Source organism: Neofelis nebulosa, chromosome 8 (assembly GCF_028018385.1).
Source record: "Neofelis nebulosa isolate mNeoNeb1 chromosome 8, mNeoNeb1.pri, whole genome shotgun sequence".
In the NCBI taxonomy this organism is placed as follows: domain Eukaryota; kingdom Metazoa; phylum Chordata; class Mammalia; order Carnivora; family Felidae; genus Neofelis; species Neofelis nebulosa.
The window spans coordinates 999,287-1,015,139 of record NC_080789.1 but is presented as its reverse complement, the minus strand read 5'-3'; the positions used below and the strand labels follow the sequence as shown (position 1 = coordinate 1,015,139).

Below are 15,853 nucleotides of genomic sequence, written 5' to 3'. Positions count from 1 at the left end.
GGGCATTGGGGTCATAGGAAGCAGGGGTTCCCAGAGGGCTGAGCTCTGAGGAGGAGGTGGGGTCTAGGGGCCGAAGGGAGCTGCAGGGTGAGGAGGTGGGGAGTGCAGGTTTTGGGGGTGGGGCAGACCGGGCCAAGTCCCCTCGGAGGTGGGGGGAGATCTTCAGCAGCCGGGCCGCGAGTCCTCGGAGACCAAGGTGGGGTGGATTCGGGTGCTTTGGAAGGTACAAGGTCGGTGGCACCCAAGGAGGGATGGAGGCCTGAGAGGACCCCGTCTGCGCACCCAGGCAGCCCCCGCCAGCCCACAAAGGCCCGCTCTGGCTCAGGCCAGTGCAAGAGACCCGGCCCGGCCCGAGGGGGCCTCGTGCCCGTGGTGAGCAGGGACTCGAGGCCCAGGGGCAATCGGGGACTCAGAGCTATGCCCCACTGACCTCCCCACCCCCGTGCTGGTTCGTCTCTGGGACATTCTGTCCCTGTTCTCACCTCACGCGGCCACCCCGCCCGGCACCTGACCCCCATGCCTGGCTGCGGCCCGCAGCTATCAAGAGCTGATGGGCGGATCAGCCGTGGGCGCCCCGAGCCGGCCGGGGGGGGGGGGGGGCGCTGGAACCAACAGCGGCAGCCCAGGGAAACCGGGGTCCTGCCACCACCCCGGTGTGGGGGAGGGGGGAAACCAGGCCAGGTGTCAGAGGAGGACCAGCTGGCACACCGTCTCCGGGACCACAAACCCAGCCCCCACCAGGGCCTCCCTGGCCCCGCGACCCACAGAAAGCCTGGCTCTGGGTGCGCTGGGTTCCCCCGCCTGACTCCCGCCTGGGCAGAAAAGGGCTGGAGATGGGGAACCCCGGGGCCAGCGGGGCCTGCCAGGTTCCAGGAAGGCAGGGGCCGGGGCGTAGTAGGTTCGCGTGGCCACGCGGCCAGGATGTCTGTCGCCTCGCTCCCCGGCCCACCGCAGCGGTCCCGTCTCTGGAGGCCACGGGTCAGGAGGGGGTGAGCCCCGGCTTGGAGGCAGGCGTCCTGGGAGGGCAGAGCCCAAGGCAGCTGAGGGGGTGAGGGGGCACTTGTGGCCCAGGCCTCGGGGCCACATCCACCGCGGCCTGTGCTGCTCACCCAGCCCCACCGTGGACGATGTGCCTGGCGCCTCCCTGGGGCCACACCCCCTGGGCCCTCCTCCCCACTCCCCGCGGGCCCCCGGTTTCTGCTCCCCTCAAGCCTGCCACTCAGCTGTGGCCATCCGGGTGGGCAGCTGCCGGCAGGACCCGGTCAGACGGCCCCGACCTCCTCTGCCATCAGAGCCCAGGTGACGAGACACGGGCCCTGCCCACCGGCCGTGACCTGGGGGCCCCCCAACTTCTCTCGCCCCTCTGGTCCCACACGGGGCGGCAGGCAGGGAGCAACGGCCCAGGTCTCCATGTCTCTGAAGGTGGGCACGTCCTGGGCCTGGGGCCTTCGGCTCCCTCCAGCCGGGCCTGGCCAGCCCTGTCCTCCGCCCCTCCCCCCACCCCACCCCCCGCGGCCTCCAAACTGGCCAAGCTCTGCGAGGTCCCTACAGAAGGAGGCCCAGTGTGCACGACAGTAGACGCACCATGTGGTGTGCATGTGTGTTTGTGTGTGTGTGTGTGTGTGTGTACACGGTGTCTGGTGTGCGGTGAGTGTGGTGTGTGTGGCGGGGTGGGGCGGGGCGTGCGAAGAGGTGGTGTTGGAGCTGTGATCCAGGAGGGCCTCCCAGAGGAGGAGGTGGTGGTCCTGAAGCGGGTGGGGAGGGGCAGGAGGGCCCGCAGTCCTGGGAAAGGCGGGTGGGGAGTGCTCAGCGCTTGCTGGCCCCGCGGTGCACAGGGGGGTGGACAGCGTGCTGGGGTGGCTGCCCTGCGGGGGGGGCGGGGGGAACGTGAGAGGGAGGGTCGTGGCACAGACCTCCACCAGGGCACGGCCCCAGGGGCAGGGTCCAGGTCAGGCTCTTGCTTTCAGCTAAATTTTTAATGAAAAACAAACTCCTTAAACGCATGCTCTGAGCCACTTTAAACATTGCTCAGAGAATCAAATGGAAATCTAAAAAAGAAAAACCCTGAGAAGTATTTTTAAAACAGCTTTATTGAGGTGTAATTTACATGCCATAAAATCCACCCACTTTCAACAGTTTCAATGATCCACCCACAATCCAGTGATTTTAGTAAATTTACCCAGTTGTGCAACCACCACCACAGTCCAACTTTAGAACGCTGCCCTCACCTCCAAGGTCTCCTGGACCATCCGCAGCCACCCCCTCTCTGTCCTCACAGACTTGCCTCTTCCGAACGTTCCACGCACACGGAATTGCTACACACGTGGAGTATGTGCTGTCTGGCTGCTCTCACCGAGCATGATCGTCCCGAAGTTCGCCCGTGTTGGTTCCCGTCACGGTGCTTCATGGTGTGGATACACCACACGTGGTTTGTTCACCGGTTGGTGGGTATTCGGGTTGTTTCCACAATTTGACTATTACGAATGTAGCCGCTATGAACCTTCATGTACGAGCTCTTGTGTGCACATATGTTGTTTCTCTTGGGTAAACACCTCGGAGTGGAATCCTGGGTCGTGTGGTAAATTTATGTTCACTTTGGAAGAAATTGGCCGCACGTTTTACGCTCCCACCAGCGAGGTAGGAGGGTCCCGGTGTTTCCGTAGCTTTGTCAATACGTGCGTCGGGCCTTCCTCGTGGTACAGCCACCCTGGTGTGTGCGAGGTGGTGATGCGTTCGCTTTCAGTTCGGATTTTCGTAATAACTCCTGGTGCCGAGCATCTTTTCAAATTGGATTAGACATTTCACCAAAGAAGATACCCAGCGTTCCTCCTCCTTCCTTGATGAAATGTCTAATAACATTGGTTTTGCCTGTTTTTTTACTTGCTTGGTTGTCTTATGATTACTGTTTTAAATTTCATATTTGGTTTCAATTGCTGTAAAATACACCTAATAACCTAGAGCGTATGTTTGTCTTATATTTGAGCTGCAAGTGTCCTAAAGACAAATCCCTTATTACATCTCACCTGCAAACATTTTATCCCAGTTTCGTTATCTTATCGTCACTTGAAGCACAGAATCTGCACTATTGATCAACTCGGATTCATCTTTCATGGATTCCTGCTTTTGGCGTTGCACCTAAGAACACTGCCTGTCTCAAGGTCACGAAGATTTTCTCTTCTGTGTCCTTTCAAAAATCTTACAGCTTCAGATCTTACACTCGGGTTTATGGTTGATCTCGAGTTAATTTTTGTGCAGTGTAAGGTAGGGGTCCAAATTCTGTTTTTACATGGGTTTCCAATTGTCATAGCACCACTTGCTGAAAAGAGCATTTTCCCCCCTTGAAAGCCGTGGCACTTTCGTCAAAAATCAATTGGCGATAAATCTATGAATCTGTTTCTGGACTCTCAACGCGGTTCCATTGATCCATATGTCAGTCCTTATGCCAGAAGACACTGTGTTTATTGCTGTTACCATGTAGTAAGTTTTCAAATTGGAACGTGTAAATTCTCCAACTTTGTTTCCTTTCAGAATTGTTTGGCTGTCCTGTGTCCTCTGCGTGTCCATGCAAGTTTTACGATCAGATTGCTGATTTTGCTCCCCAAACCCCAAAACACTCTCATTTTGACAAGGATTGCATTCAATCTATTAATCAATTTGGCGAATATTGCCACTTGAACAATATTGAGTTCTCCAGCCCATTAACAGTGGGTGTCTCTGTATTTATCTAGATCTTCTTTAATATCACTTAGAAATGCTGTGGAGACGCCTAGGTGGCTCAGTTAACCGTCTGACTTCGGCTCAGGTGGTGATCTCATGGTCTGTGGGTTCGAGCCCCGCGTCGGGCTCTATGCTGATAGCTTGGGGCCTAGAGGCTGCCGCAGATTCTGGGTCTCCCTCCCTCTTGTTGCCCCTCCCTTGATTGTGCTCTCTCTCTCTCTCTCTCTCTCAAAAATAAGCAACAAAAAAAGAGAGACACTTGAGTGGCTCAGTCAACCGTCCGACTTTGGATCAGGTCATGATCTCCTGGTTCGTGGGTTCAAGCTCCACGTTGGGCTCTGTGCTGACAGCTCGGAGCCTGGAGCCTGCATCTGAGTCTGTGTCCCCCTCTCTCTCTGCCCCTCCTCTCCTCTCGCTCTGTCTCTCTCAAAAATAGATCATTGTTACAAAAAAAAAAAAAAGAAATGCTGCATAGCGTTTAAGTCTTACACTCCGTTTGTTAAACTGACTCCTACTTTCTTTTCAATGCTGTTGTGAATGGAATTTTTTCTCGATTTTATCACTGGATTGCTCATTGCTAACATAAAGACATGTGGCTGATTTTTGTATATTGCTCTTGGATCCTGGAACCGTGCTGAACTTGATAATTAGCAGAAGTTTTTCCTCTAAGTCCTGCCACTTGGCCCCAAATGCGTCACAAATGCAGAAGTGGACAGTTTCTGGTGGAGGAAAAAGGAACCTCAGGTAACTGGAAAGTACCAGGAAAATAATGGAGAGAAAGAAACTTAGGGAAATTAGCCCATGAGATTAAGTTTTGGAAAAACATGAAAATCTCAATTCACGTGGGTAAAGACAACAGACACCGATGATGTGATACCACCGATGTTTGAATGATCTGACAGGGACTTTCAAGCGGCTATTAAAATGCTTTAACCAGAAACTGCAAAAAGTCTTGACACAAATTGAAATAGAATGGCTCAGCAAAGGGAAAGACATAAAAAAAAAAAAAAAAAAAGAGGCAAATGGAAATTTTGGAATTGAAAAGTAGAATAACTGAAAGGGAAAAAGACCCTCATGAAGGGATTGAATACCAGAACTGAGATGACAAGAGAGTCAATGAACTTTGAAGACACAGCAACAGAAATTCATCTGAGCAAGAGAGAAGATTTAAAAAAATGAACCGTCTCAGGGACCCACGGGACGACAGAGCTAATGTTTGTTTCATTAGAGTCCCAGAAAGAGAGGAGAAAGACCGTGAGACTGAAAAAATATTTAAGGAGATTATGGCTGAAAGCTTCACAAGTTTGGTGAAAGACATCAACTTATAATTTAAAAAAACAGAACAAATCCCACCCAGGAAAAACTGAAAAAAATCCACACCAAGTCACTTAAAAAAAATTTTTTATGTTTATTTACTTTTGAGAGAGAAACAAAGCACAAGCAAGGAAGGGGCAGAGAGAGAGGGAGACACAGAATCCGAAGCAGGCTCCAGGCTCCGAGCTGTCAGCGCAGAGCCCGATGCGGGGCTCGAACTCACGAACCGTGAGATCATGACCTGAGCCGAAGTCGGACGCTTAACCTGATTGAGCCACCCAGGCGCCCCCACACCAAGACACTTTCTACTCAAATTGCTGGAAACTAAAAACAGAGAAAAAAAATCTTAAAAGCAGCCAGAGAAAAATGTGTTACCTACAGAAGAACGATGATTTGAATGCCAGACTTTGTTATCGGTAGTACAGTATCTTTTTGGTGCTGAAAGAAAAGAATCATTGTTCAGATTTCTATATCCGGCAAACTTCCTTAACCTGACAAAGGGCATTGATAAAAGTCCTACAGCTAAATCGTACTTCATGTGAAAGCCTGAATGCTTCCACCTGGGATTAGGATCACGGCAAGGGCGCCCTCCCTCAGCACTCTTACTTCACACAGTGCTAGAAACTCCAGCCAGTGCAATGGGGCAAGAAAAGGAAATAAAAGGCATATTGATTGGGAAGGAAGAATAAAGCCGTCCTTATCTGCAGACAACGCAGCGATCTGTGTAGAAAATCCCAGGGAATCTATTTTTTTTTTTTTTAATATATGAAATTTACTGTCAAATTGGTTTCCATACAACACCTAGTGCTCATCCCAACAGGTGCCCTCCTCAATCCCCATCACCCACCCTCCCCTCCCTCCCACCCCCCATCAACCCTCAGTTTGTTCTCAGTTTTTAACAGTCTCTTATGCTTTGGCTCTCTCCCACTCTAACCTCTTTTTTTTTTTTTTCCTTCCCCTCCCCCATGGGTTTCTGTTGTTTCTCAGGATCCACATAAGAGTGAAACCATATGGTATCTGTCTTTCTCTGTAACAGGGAATCTATTTTTTAAACAGAACCAAACTCTTAGAACCAGTAAGTGAGTTTAAGCAAGGTTGCAGGATACGAGATTGATACATCAAAATCAACTGTATGCCCAGATAGATACAAGCAATGAATAATTGGAGACCAAAATTTTCAGACTATCAGTTTTTACAAAAGCTTCCCAAAACGTCCAGGTGCAAATCTAGCAAAATACAAAAAGGTTCTGAGTACTGAAAACGACAAAATGCTGTTGAAAGAAATCAGATAAGATCTACATAAATAGAAAGGCTTACCATGTTCATGAATTCGAAGGCTTAGCATAGCAAAGATGTCAGTTCTCCTCAAAGTGATCTATAGACTTCACACATCACGAGGCAAAATTCCAGCAAGATTTTTTTTTTTTGTAGACAGAGACGGGCAAATTCTAAAATGCACACATAAGACCAATGGAGCTAGACGTAAAACAACTGGAAAGAGAACAAAACTGCTGGAAGCCACCTGATCGGAACACTTACCACACAGCTGCATGAGCAACACAGGGTGGGACTGGTGTTGGAGGCACCAGGGCGCCGACCAGATGGGTGGTCCAGAAACAGAGCCACGGAAAACTCTGGCAGCCGTGTGAGCGCGGCTCAGCGTAGGACAAGCAGCTGTTTCAGCAAATGGAACTGGGCCGGTGTCACCCACGCGCGAGGGGGGAGCCCGCACCTCCAGTCCACACCTCAGGCGAAGGTAAGCTCAAAGGGAGTCCCGGATTTAAGTGCACAACATACACAACGTACGCAGGAGATCACGGGACACGATCTTCACGACATGGGCTTGCTCGGAGTTTGCAGAGACGCCATCGGAGAAGAAACTGATAAACTGGACTTCATCCCCACGCAGACTTTTGCTCCCCCAGAGACACTGTCAAGAGAACGGCAGGAAACAGGTGCTGTGAACCCCGTGTCAGAGGAGGGACGCAGAGTGTCCACACTGAGACAGCACTATCTGCAGGTAGGAAAGGTCTTGATCCAAAGCGGATGCGGGGACGACGAAGAGGCCACGAGAAGACCTCGGTGTCATTAGACGCCGGAGAGCAACCCCCCCCCAGCCCCGACGAGGCGCCCCCAGGGCCTACGGGAGGCCAGGGAGCAGCTGTGGAGGGAGCAGGCGGGCAGCGGCCCCCCGGGCGACGGTCTCGGCTCCCGCTTCCCACCCGACACGGGATGTGGCAATCCCAGCCCTGGCCGGTCACCCGGACGCGGGATGCACGTTCACACAAAAACCGGGCACGAACGTGGTAGGAGGCTTTGTGTGCAATAGGAGGCAACAACCGAACGTTCTTCAGTGCGTGAACGGCCACCCGTCTACACCGCGGGACGCCGAGGCACCGAGAGGAACAAGCTGTGGATTCACACACAAGCCCCCGGGTGAATCCCAGGCCTGCTGCTGCAGCCACCGCTTGGAGGGCCGGGCCAGGGCCCAGGGCAGACCAGGCGGTGGCTTGGGGGGGGGGGGGGGGGGGGGACCAGAGCAGGGCTTCAGGGCGAAGGGGGTGGGGGGTGAGGGGGGGTGAAAGGGGTGAGGGAGAGTTGAAGGAGGGATGAGGGGGTGAGGGGTGAAGGGGGAGTGAAGAAGGGGTGAAGGGTGGTAAAGAGGGGTGTGAAGGGGGGTGAGGGGGTGAAGGGGGTGAGGCAGAGGTGAAGGGGGGATGAGGAGGGGTGAGGGAGGTGAAGGGGGGGTGAGGGGGTGAAGGGGGGGTGAGGGGGTGAAGGGGGGGTGAGGGGGTGAAGGGGGTGAGGCGGAGGTGAAGGGGGGATGAGGAGGGGTGAGGGAGGCGAAGGGGGGGTGAGGGGGGTGTAAGGGGGGTGAGAGGGGAGTGAAGAAGGGGTGAAGGGTGGTAAAGAGGGGTGTGAAGGGGGGTGAGGGGGTGAAGCGGGTGAGGCGGAGGTGAAGGGGGGGTGAGGGGGGGTGAGGGAGGTGAAGGGGGGGGTGAGGGGGTGATGAGGGGGGGTGAGGGAGGTGAAGGGGGGTGAGGGGGGCGGAGCGGGGGTGGAGGGGGGCTGGGGGGGGTCTACCTGCCACAGCAGGAGGCGGTCCTTGGGGTGACGGGACTGCTCCGATCCCGGTGGAGCGACGACTCTCCAAACAGTCCACGAAACCGTCCACGCAAATAGAAGTGGCAATTTTTCAGAATGATAATTAAAAATCAGCCGAACAAAAGACTTTTAAAAGATACATTTCAGGCCTCGTTTGCGTGCGCCGGGCTTTCTCTTTGGAGCGGGTTCTCCCGGAGGGGGACGGGCGGTCACCTCCTCGGGGACCCCCTCCACCAGGGGATCCCACCAGGGCGCAGCCGTGCGCCTGCGCCCCGCAGCTGCAACGGGGCGCGCCCGCACCCTGGGGCGGGGGCTCCCTCGCGGGTCAGGGCCGGCGCTGCGAGGTGGGGGGGGAGGGGGCGCCGAGAGCCATTTGCGGGGGGATCCGGGGGCGGAGAAAAGCGAGACGTCCTCAAAGACGTTTCCCCGGGAAAGGCCAAAGCGGGGCTGGGGGGCAGGGGGGACCTGGAGCCACCTCCCTGGTCCCCGAGGCCCGCCCCCACAGGACTCGGGAGGGCTCACAGGGCCGCCCCCTCCCCGCGACACACGGGGCGCAGGGCTCTCGCCCTCCGGGGCCGGAAGCCGAGCCCCAGCCCCCTCCCCCGGGACAGCTCCCCCCCCGCCCCGAGCCGCTCGGGGGGGCGGGGGGCGTCCGAGGTCGCCGGGCCCAACCCCCGCAGCTGCTCCCTCGCCCCGCCCCGCCCCGCCCGCGCCGACTGCCTCCCCCGCGCCGCGCGGCGACCCTCCCCAGCCTGCCCCCGAGACCCGGGCTCAAACCGGCCCTCGGAATCGCGTTGGGGGATGGGGGGTTGGGGGGGGGGGGCGGATGACCACGAGGTCGCCTGGCTCCGTCCCCTTTCCCGACCCCGCGCCCCACCCCCTTGCCCGGATCTGAGGTACCCCCCCACCCCATCCCCGCCCCCGGGCTCCGAGCACACGCCCCGCCCCCTCCCCCCCCCCATCCGAGGACACGCCCCGACCCCGCCCCGAACCCCTCGTGCCTCCCCATCTGCAGGGCGACCCCCTGGCCTCTCGCTCCGGGTGTTGCAGCGGCTCGCATCGGCTCTGCTCTCCACGCTTCTGCGTGCCCCGCACCCCTGCTCGCGGAGTCCGAGGCCCCTCCCACAGCCTTCACGGGGAAAGAAAGCCCACTGCTTCTCAGTGGGAAGACCGCTCTGCCCCTCCTCCTCCTTGCCCTCCTCCCTCCCTTCGGTTCCTGTGACTCTTTCCGTGTCCACCCCCGGGCCTTTGCACTGACTCTTCCCTCTCCCCTAACGTTTCTCCTCTACGTGTCGTAAGCAGAATTACAAATCAAACTTGAATTTTCCTTGCTGTTAACATGGAAAAAGACTTCCCACTCCCTTCTCTTAGAGCATTTCCTATAGAAAACTAGTAAGTTCTTTCTGTCCCTTTGAGATGGATGCAAACTTTTTGAAAAGCTATAAACAAGCCTCGGGCCAGTTTTGCCTTCCAGGAACGTTTTTCTTGAGAGTTTCAGAGCGATCTCTTTGAAATGGAAACAACAGGGAAGGTACCCCTCCCCTTGGGACTTAGAAGCCTGGCCCCAAGTGGATACCAGCTGTCACAGAAATAGGGTCATTTAAAATTTGCTTGGAATGAAAGGGGACAGCCGCCGCAATGACCACCCAATCACCAGGTAAACTTACAGTGAACTGTGCCGCACAGGGCGCCGACAAGTCCTTTAAAGAAAGGCTTTATGGCTCTCAGTCAGGAGAGCGCGCAACTCTTGATCCCTGGGTTGGAAGGTGGAGGCCCACGCTGGGTTTAGAGAACACGTAAAAAAACAAGCCTTTGGGGGGAAAAAGTCTTATTGTGGTAAAATATACCTAAGGTTTTCCATTTGAACAATGTTGAAGTGGTACAATCCAGTAGCATCGGGTGCGCTCACATTGTTGTGCACCCATTACCACCATTTGTGTTTTGAGAGCGTGCACGAGTGGGGGAGGGGCGGGGGGCGGGGGGAGAGAGAGAGAGAATCACAAGCAGAGCGCCTGCTCAGTGCAGAGCCCAACGTGATGCTATCCCACGACCCCGGGATCATGACCTGAGCTGAAATCAAGAGTCGGACACTTAACCGACCGAGCCACCCAGGCGCTATTTCCAGAACTTTTTAATCATCCCAAAAACTCTGTACCTATGAAACTCCCCACCCCGCGTCCCTCGGGCCACGGTGACCTGTGGTCTTCACGTGCCTATCTGTACAGCTGTTACGAGTGGAATCACAGCCTGTGGCCATTTGTGTCTGGTTTATTTCGCTGAGGGTAGTGTTTTCGAGGCTCATCCTGTTGTAGGCAGGTGTCAGGACCTCGTTCCTTCCAATGCTAATATTCCACTGTGTGGATACGCAACTGTTATGCCCAGAATTCGTGATCCCCAAATACCGCCAGGGAGCCGAGTCCGATGTAAAAGCAAAAGAGCCTTTATTCGAGCTGGCTCGAGCTCTAACCCCTACCTGCACCGACGCAGCGGTGAGATGCCGGGGAGAGAGAGCGAGTTTCAAAAGGACAAAGGTTTTATTGGGGCCTAGGGGCAGTTGGTGAGGTAATGGCTGTGGCCTCAGCCGATTGGCTGGGGAAGGGTCGTGGCCTCGGCCGATTGGCTGGGGAAGGGTCCTGGGGAAGGGTCCGAGTCCTGGTAGGCAGGTGAGGGGGTGGTTACTCAAGGGGAGGAGGTGTGGTCAAGGTGAAGGACACAGAACAAGATGGAGTCGGCCTGCGTAGGCCCGCCCTTTCACAACGTTTGGTTCGGGGAGGGTACAACTTTACAACTTCACTACTTTGCATGTGGAGATCCAGTTTTCCCAGCACCGTTTGTTCAAAAGACACCCTTTCTCCCTTGAAATGGTCTTTTCACCTGTTGAAAATCAATTGACCACACATACGAGAGTTTATTTCTGGACACTCGATTCTATCCCATTGGTCTGTGTGTCTGTCCTTGAGCCAATACCACACTCCTGATTGCTGAAGCTTCGTAGTAAGTTTTGAAATCAGGACGTGTGAGACCAACTTTGGTCTTTTTCAGTATATATTTTGTCTATTCAGTTCCCTTGTGATTCCATATGAATTTTATCTATTATTATTATCTTAAAATATTTATTTATTTTTGAAGCGCAAGTGAGGGGAGGGCAGAGAGAAAGAGAGCGAGACACAGAACCCGAAGCAGGCTCCTGGCTCTGAGCCGTCAGCACAGAGATCGACATGGGGCTCGAACTCATGAACCGGGAGATCATGACCCGAGCCTTAGTCGGACGCCTAACCAACTGAGCCACCCAGGCGCCCCTTATTATTATTATTATTTTTTTTAAAAGATTTGTTTTATTTAAGTAGTCTCTACACCCAGCATGGGGCTTGAACTCACAACCCTGAGATCGAGAGTCACGTGCTTTACCAGCTGAGCCAGCCAGGTGCCCCTCCATATGAATTTTAAGATAGATTTTTCTGTTTCTTCAAAAACACCATGGAAGACATTGCTTCGAATCTGTAGATCACTTAGGGTAGTACTGACATCGTAACAGTATTAAACCTTCCAATCCATGAACACAGATGCCTTTCCACAGAGGCTGAAACACACTTGTAGTTTACATCGTAGGAGTCGTCCTCCTCCTTGGTTGAAGTTATTTCTAAGTATTCTTTTCTGATGCTATCGTAGATGGAATTGTTTCCTTAATTTCCCTTTGCCAGTGTTCTTTGTGAATGCATATAGATCCAACTGACTTTTTAAAAAAAGTGTTGGGGCGCCTGGGTGGCGCAGTCGGTTAAGCGTCCGACTTCATCCAGGTCACGATCTCGCGGTCCGTGAGTTTGAGCCCCACGTCAGGCCCTGGGCTGATGGCTCGGAGCCTGGAGCCTGTTTCCGATTCTGTGTCTCCCTCTCTCTGCACCTCCCCCGTTCATGCTCTGTCTCTCTCTGTCCCAAAAATAAATAAAAAAAAACCGTTGAAAAAAAAATAAATAAATAAATAAAATAAATAAAGTGTTTAGTTATTTTTGAGGGGGGGGAGGGGCAGAGAGAAAGAGGGGGACAGAGGATCTGAAGCAGGCTCAGTGCAGACAGCAGAGAGCCCATCGTGGGGCTTGAACTCATGAACCATGAGATCATGACCTGAGCCGAAATCGGATGCTCAAACGACTGAGCCACCCAGGTCCTAAGTTGCAACTGACTTTAGTGTGTTGGTTTTGTGTCCGATTTTGAATTCATTTGTCAGTCCTAGAAGTGTTCTGGGGGGAATCTTTAGGGTTTTCTACATATCAGATCATGTCATCTGCAAATAGAGATAATTTAATTCTCCAATTTGACTTTTATATCTATTTCTTGCTTAATTGCTCTGGCTAGCACTCTCAGTGCTGAGTTGAATGTTGAGAGTGAGTGTCTTTGTCTTGTTCCGGAGTAAAGTTTCCAGCCCTTCACCATTGAGTGTGATGTTAGCTGTGAACTTGTCATAGGTGACCTTTATCATGTCAAGGAAGTTCCTGTCTATTCCTAGTTTATTAAGCATTTTTATCACGAAAGAAGGATGCTTTTTCTGCACCAATTGAGATGATCGTGTGTGTTTTTTTTCCTTCATTCTGTAAATGTGGTGTATTACATTGATTGATTTCTGGATATTGAATCACCCTTGTGTTCCAGGAGTAAATCCCAATTGGTCATGGTGTGTAATCCTTTCACGATGCTTCTGAATTCAGTTTGCTGGTATTTTGTTGAGGATTTCGACACCTATACTCACAAGCGTATTGAACTGTAGTTTTCTTTTTTTTTTTAATTTTTTAAATGTTTTTATTTATTTTTGAGTCAGAGAGAGACAGAGCATAAATGGGGGAGGGGCAGAGAGAGAGGGAGACACAGAATCAGAAGTAGGCTCCAGGCTCTGAGCCATCAGCCCAGAGCCCGACGTGGGGCTCGAACTCACAGACCACGAGATCATGACCTGAGCTGAAGTCGGACGCTTAACCGACTGAGCCACCCAGGCGCCCCTGTAGTTTTCTTTTTTAAGTTTATTTGTCTTGAGAGACAGAGTGTGAGTGGGGGAGGGGAGAGAGAGAGAGAGAGAGGGAGAGAGAGAGAGAGAGAGAGAGAGAGAGAGAGAGAGAGAGAATTCCAACCAGGCTCCACCTGCAGTGTGGAACCCAACACAGGGCTTGATCTCATGACCCTGAGATCATCACCTGAGCCAAAATGAGAGTCAGATGCTAAACCGACTGAGCCCCCCAGGTGCCCCCGAACTGTAGTTTTCTTATAGTGTCTTTCTGGCTTTGGAATTGGTAATGAGTTAGGATATTTCCCCTTCTATTTTTTTGGAAGAGTTGGGAAGTTAATTCTTCTTAAAATGTGTAATTGAATTCACCAGTGAAGCCCTCTCTCCTGGCCTTTTCTTTGTTGGGAGGTTTTCCATAACTGATTCAATCGCTTGCTTTTTGTCTATTCAGATTTTCTGTTTCTTCTTGACTCGGTTTTGGTAGCTTGCGTGCTGGGAGTTTGTCCATTGCATTTACGTTACCCTGTATTTGCTGTACAGTTGCCTTTAGCATACTTTTGAAACCCTTTTATTTCTGTAAAATTAATAGTAATATCCTCAGTTGACTTGTGATTTTAGTAATTTGAGTCTTCTCTCTTTTTTCTTAGTCAATCTGACTAAAAAGAGGTGCGTTCATTCTGTTGATACTTTTAATGAACTAACTTTTGATTTCATCCATTTTCTCGATTTCTGTACTCTCCATGTCACTTATTTCCATGCTAATCTTTATTTTCCTTCCTCCTACTAGTTCTGAGTGTAGTTTTCTGGGTTTTGCCTTTTGTTCCTAATTGTGGCATCTACTGGAGGATATACATATTCACATTTAAGGAAATTTCTATTAGGTCACTGAATGATCACAGAAATAATGGAACCAGAAATTCAATGACCACATGTAACAAGAAATAAAGACTTTGCATAAATAGTTTGGAAAAGCCACTAAACAAATGGAAGATTAGCCTTCAATATGCAAAACTCAGCAATTCATGAGGAGCGGGAGAGTGTGGTCTTTTTTTTTTTTTTAAGGTTTTTTATTTTTAAGTAGTCTCTGTACCCAATGTGGGACTTGAACTCACAACCCTGAGATCAAGAGTTGTGTGCTCCACTGACTGAGCCCACCAGACGCCCCAGGAGAATGTGATCTGCAGAGTTACATTACACTCAGAACGTTCAGTCTTCAACAAAAAAGTACAAAGTATTCCAAGAAATAGAAAATATGGCCCGTTCTTAGGGGAAAAAGAGATTTATACAGAAACCAGCTCTGAAGAAGTCCACACACTGGAATTAATAGACACAGATGTTAAATCAACATCTTTAATTTGTGTAACAAGTTAAAGGAAATCAGGGGAACAAGGTACAAAGAGGGCATTCCAGTAAAGAGACAGGAATTGTGAAAAGTGACCAAATAGAAAATCCGGAGCTGGAAAGTACAGTGGCTGAAATGAAGAATTCACCAGGGAGATTCTACAACACGTTTAAGCACGCTGGAAGATGAAGCCATTGAAATCACCCAGTTTGAGAAGCAAAAATAAAAAGAATAAAGAAAAAGGGAAGGGCGAGGGAGACCTAGGGAACACCATCAGGACTACTCACATGCACATCGTGGGCATCCCAGAAGGAGAAGAGAGAGAATGGGACGTACACATATTTGAAGGAATAATGGCCCCGAACTCCCCAAATGTGATGAACGATATGAATCTGTATATCCAGGAGTCTCAGCAAATTCCAAGCAGGATAAACTCAGAGGTCCCCGCTAGGACACATTATAATCAAACTATCAAGGGCCAAGGTCAGAGAAAATCTTTAAAGCAACGAGATAGATACCGACTTGTCACATACAAGAGATCCTCAAAAAGGTTTTAGGCAGATTTCTCATTAGAAGACATGGAGACCAGAAGGCAGTAGGATGACATACTTAAAGTCATGAAAGACAAAAACAAAACGCTGTCAACCAAGAATTCTGTATCCAGAAAAACTGTCTTCCAAAAACAAAGGGGAAAGTGAGATACTTCCTGATAAGTAAGACCTGAGAGAGTTGATCGCAAGTAGATATCCCATACGAGAAACGCTAAAGGGCGTCCTTCTGGCCAAAATGACAGGACCCTAGACACTAACTCAAAGCTGCATGAAGAAAGACAGAACAGGTGACTACACAGAAAGATATACAAGCTGGCATTACTGCATTTTGGTTTGTAAGTCGTCCTTTTTCCCCCCATAAGGTTTAGAAATGTAGGAAGCAATCTGTCAGTGGGCACACAGTTCATATCTGTGACAACAACGGGGGATAGGAGCTGAATGTCTGTACACTATTGCAACTCAATTGGTATTCTTCAAACTATGGTGTTCTAATTCTAAGATTTCAATTGTAACTTTCAAGGCAACCACTGGAAAAATACTGAAAAGAATATACAGAAAAGGAAAGGAGAAGGGACTCAAAATGGTACCATACAGAAATCAACTAAATACCAAAAACAGGCAGTAGTGGGGGAAATGAGGAAGAAAAACCATATGAGACACACAGCAAAGAAATGACTAACTGGTGGAGGTAAATCCTTTCTTTTCAGGAATCTCTTTAAACGTAAATGGATTAAACTCTCCAATTAAAAGGCAGGGATTGGCAGAGTGCATAAAACAACATGATCCATCTGCGACATGCTGTACAAGAGACTCACTTTAGATAAAAAGACA

At 51.1% G+C, this 15,853-nt stretch overlaps 1 long non-coding RNA gene across 2 annotated transcripts; it reads right to left on the bottom strand.

Annotated features, from left to right (window-relative positions):
- Positions 1–2,877: 2,877 nt before the first annotated feature.
- Positions 2,878–7,458, bottom strand: LOC131518670 (uncharacterized). Of its 2 annotated transcripts, XR_009265231.1 has the most exons (3): positions 6,349–7,453; positions 5,407–5,469; positions 2,878–4,436 (listed from the first exon to the last, which is right to left on the bottom strand). It is a non-coding gene; the product is annotated as an uncharacterized LOC131518670 (long non-coding RNA). The 2 variants fall into 2 exon arrangements; XR_009265230.1 differs by lacking the exon at positions 2,878–4,436 and having other exon boundaries at positions 5,102–5,469; positions 6,349–7,458.
- Positions 7,459–15,853: the final 8,395 nt, after the last annotated feature.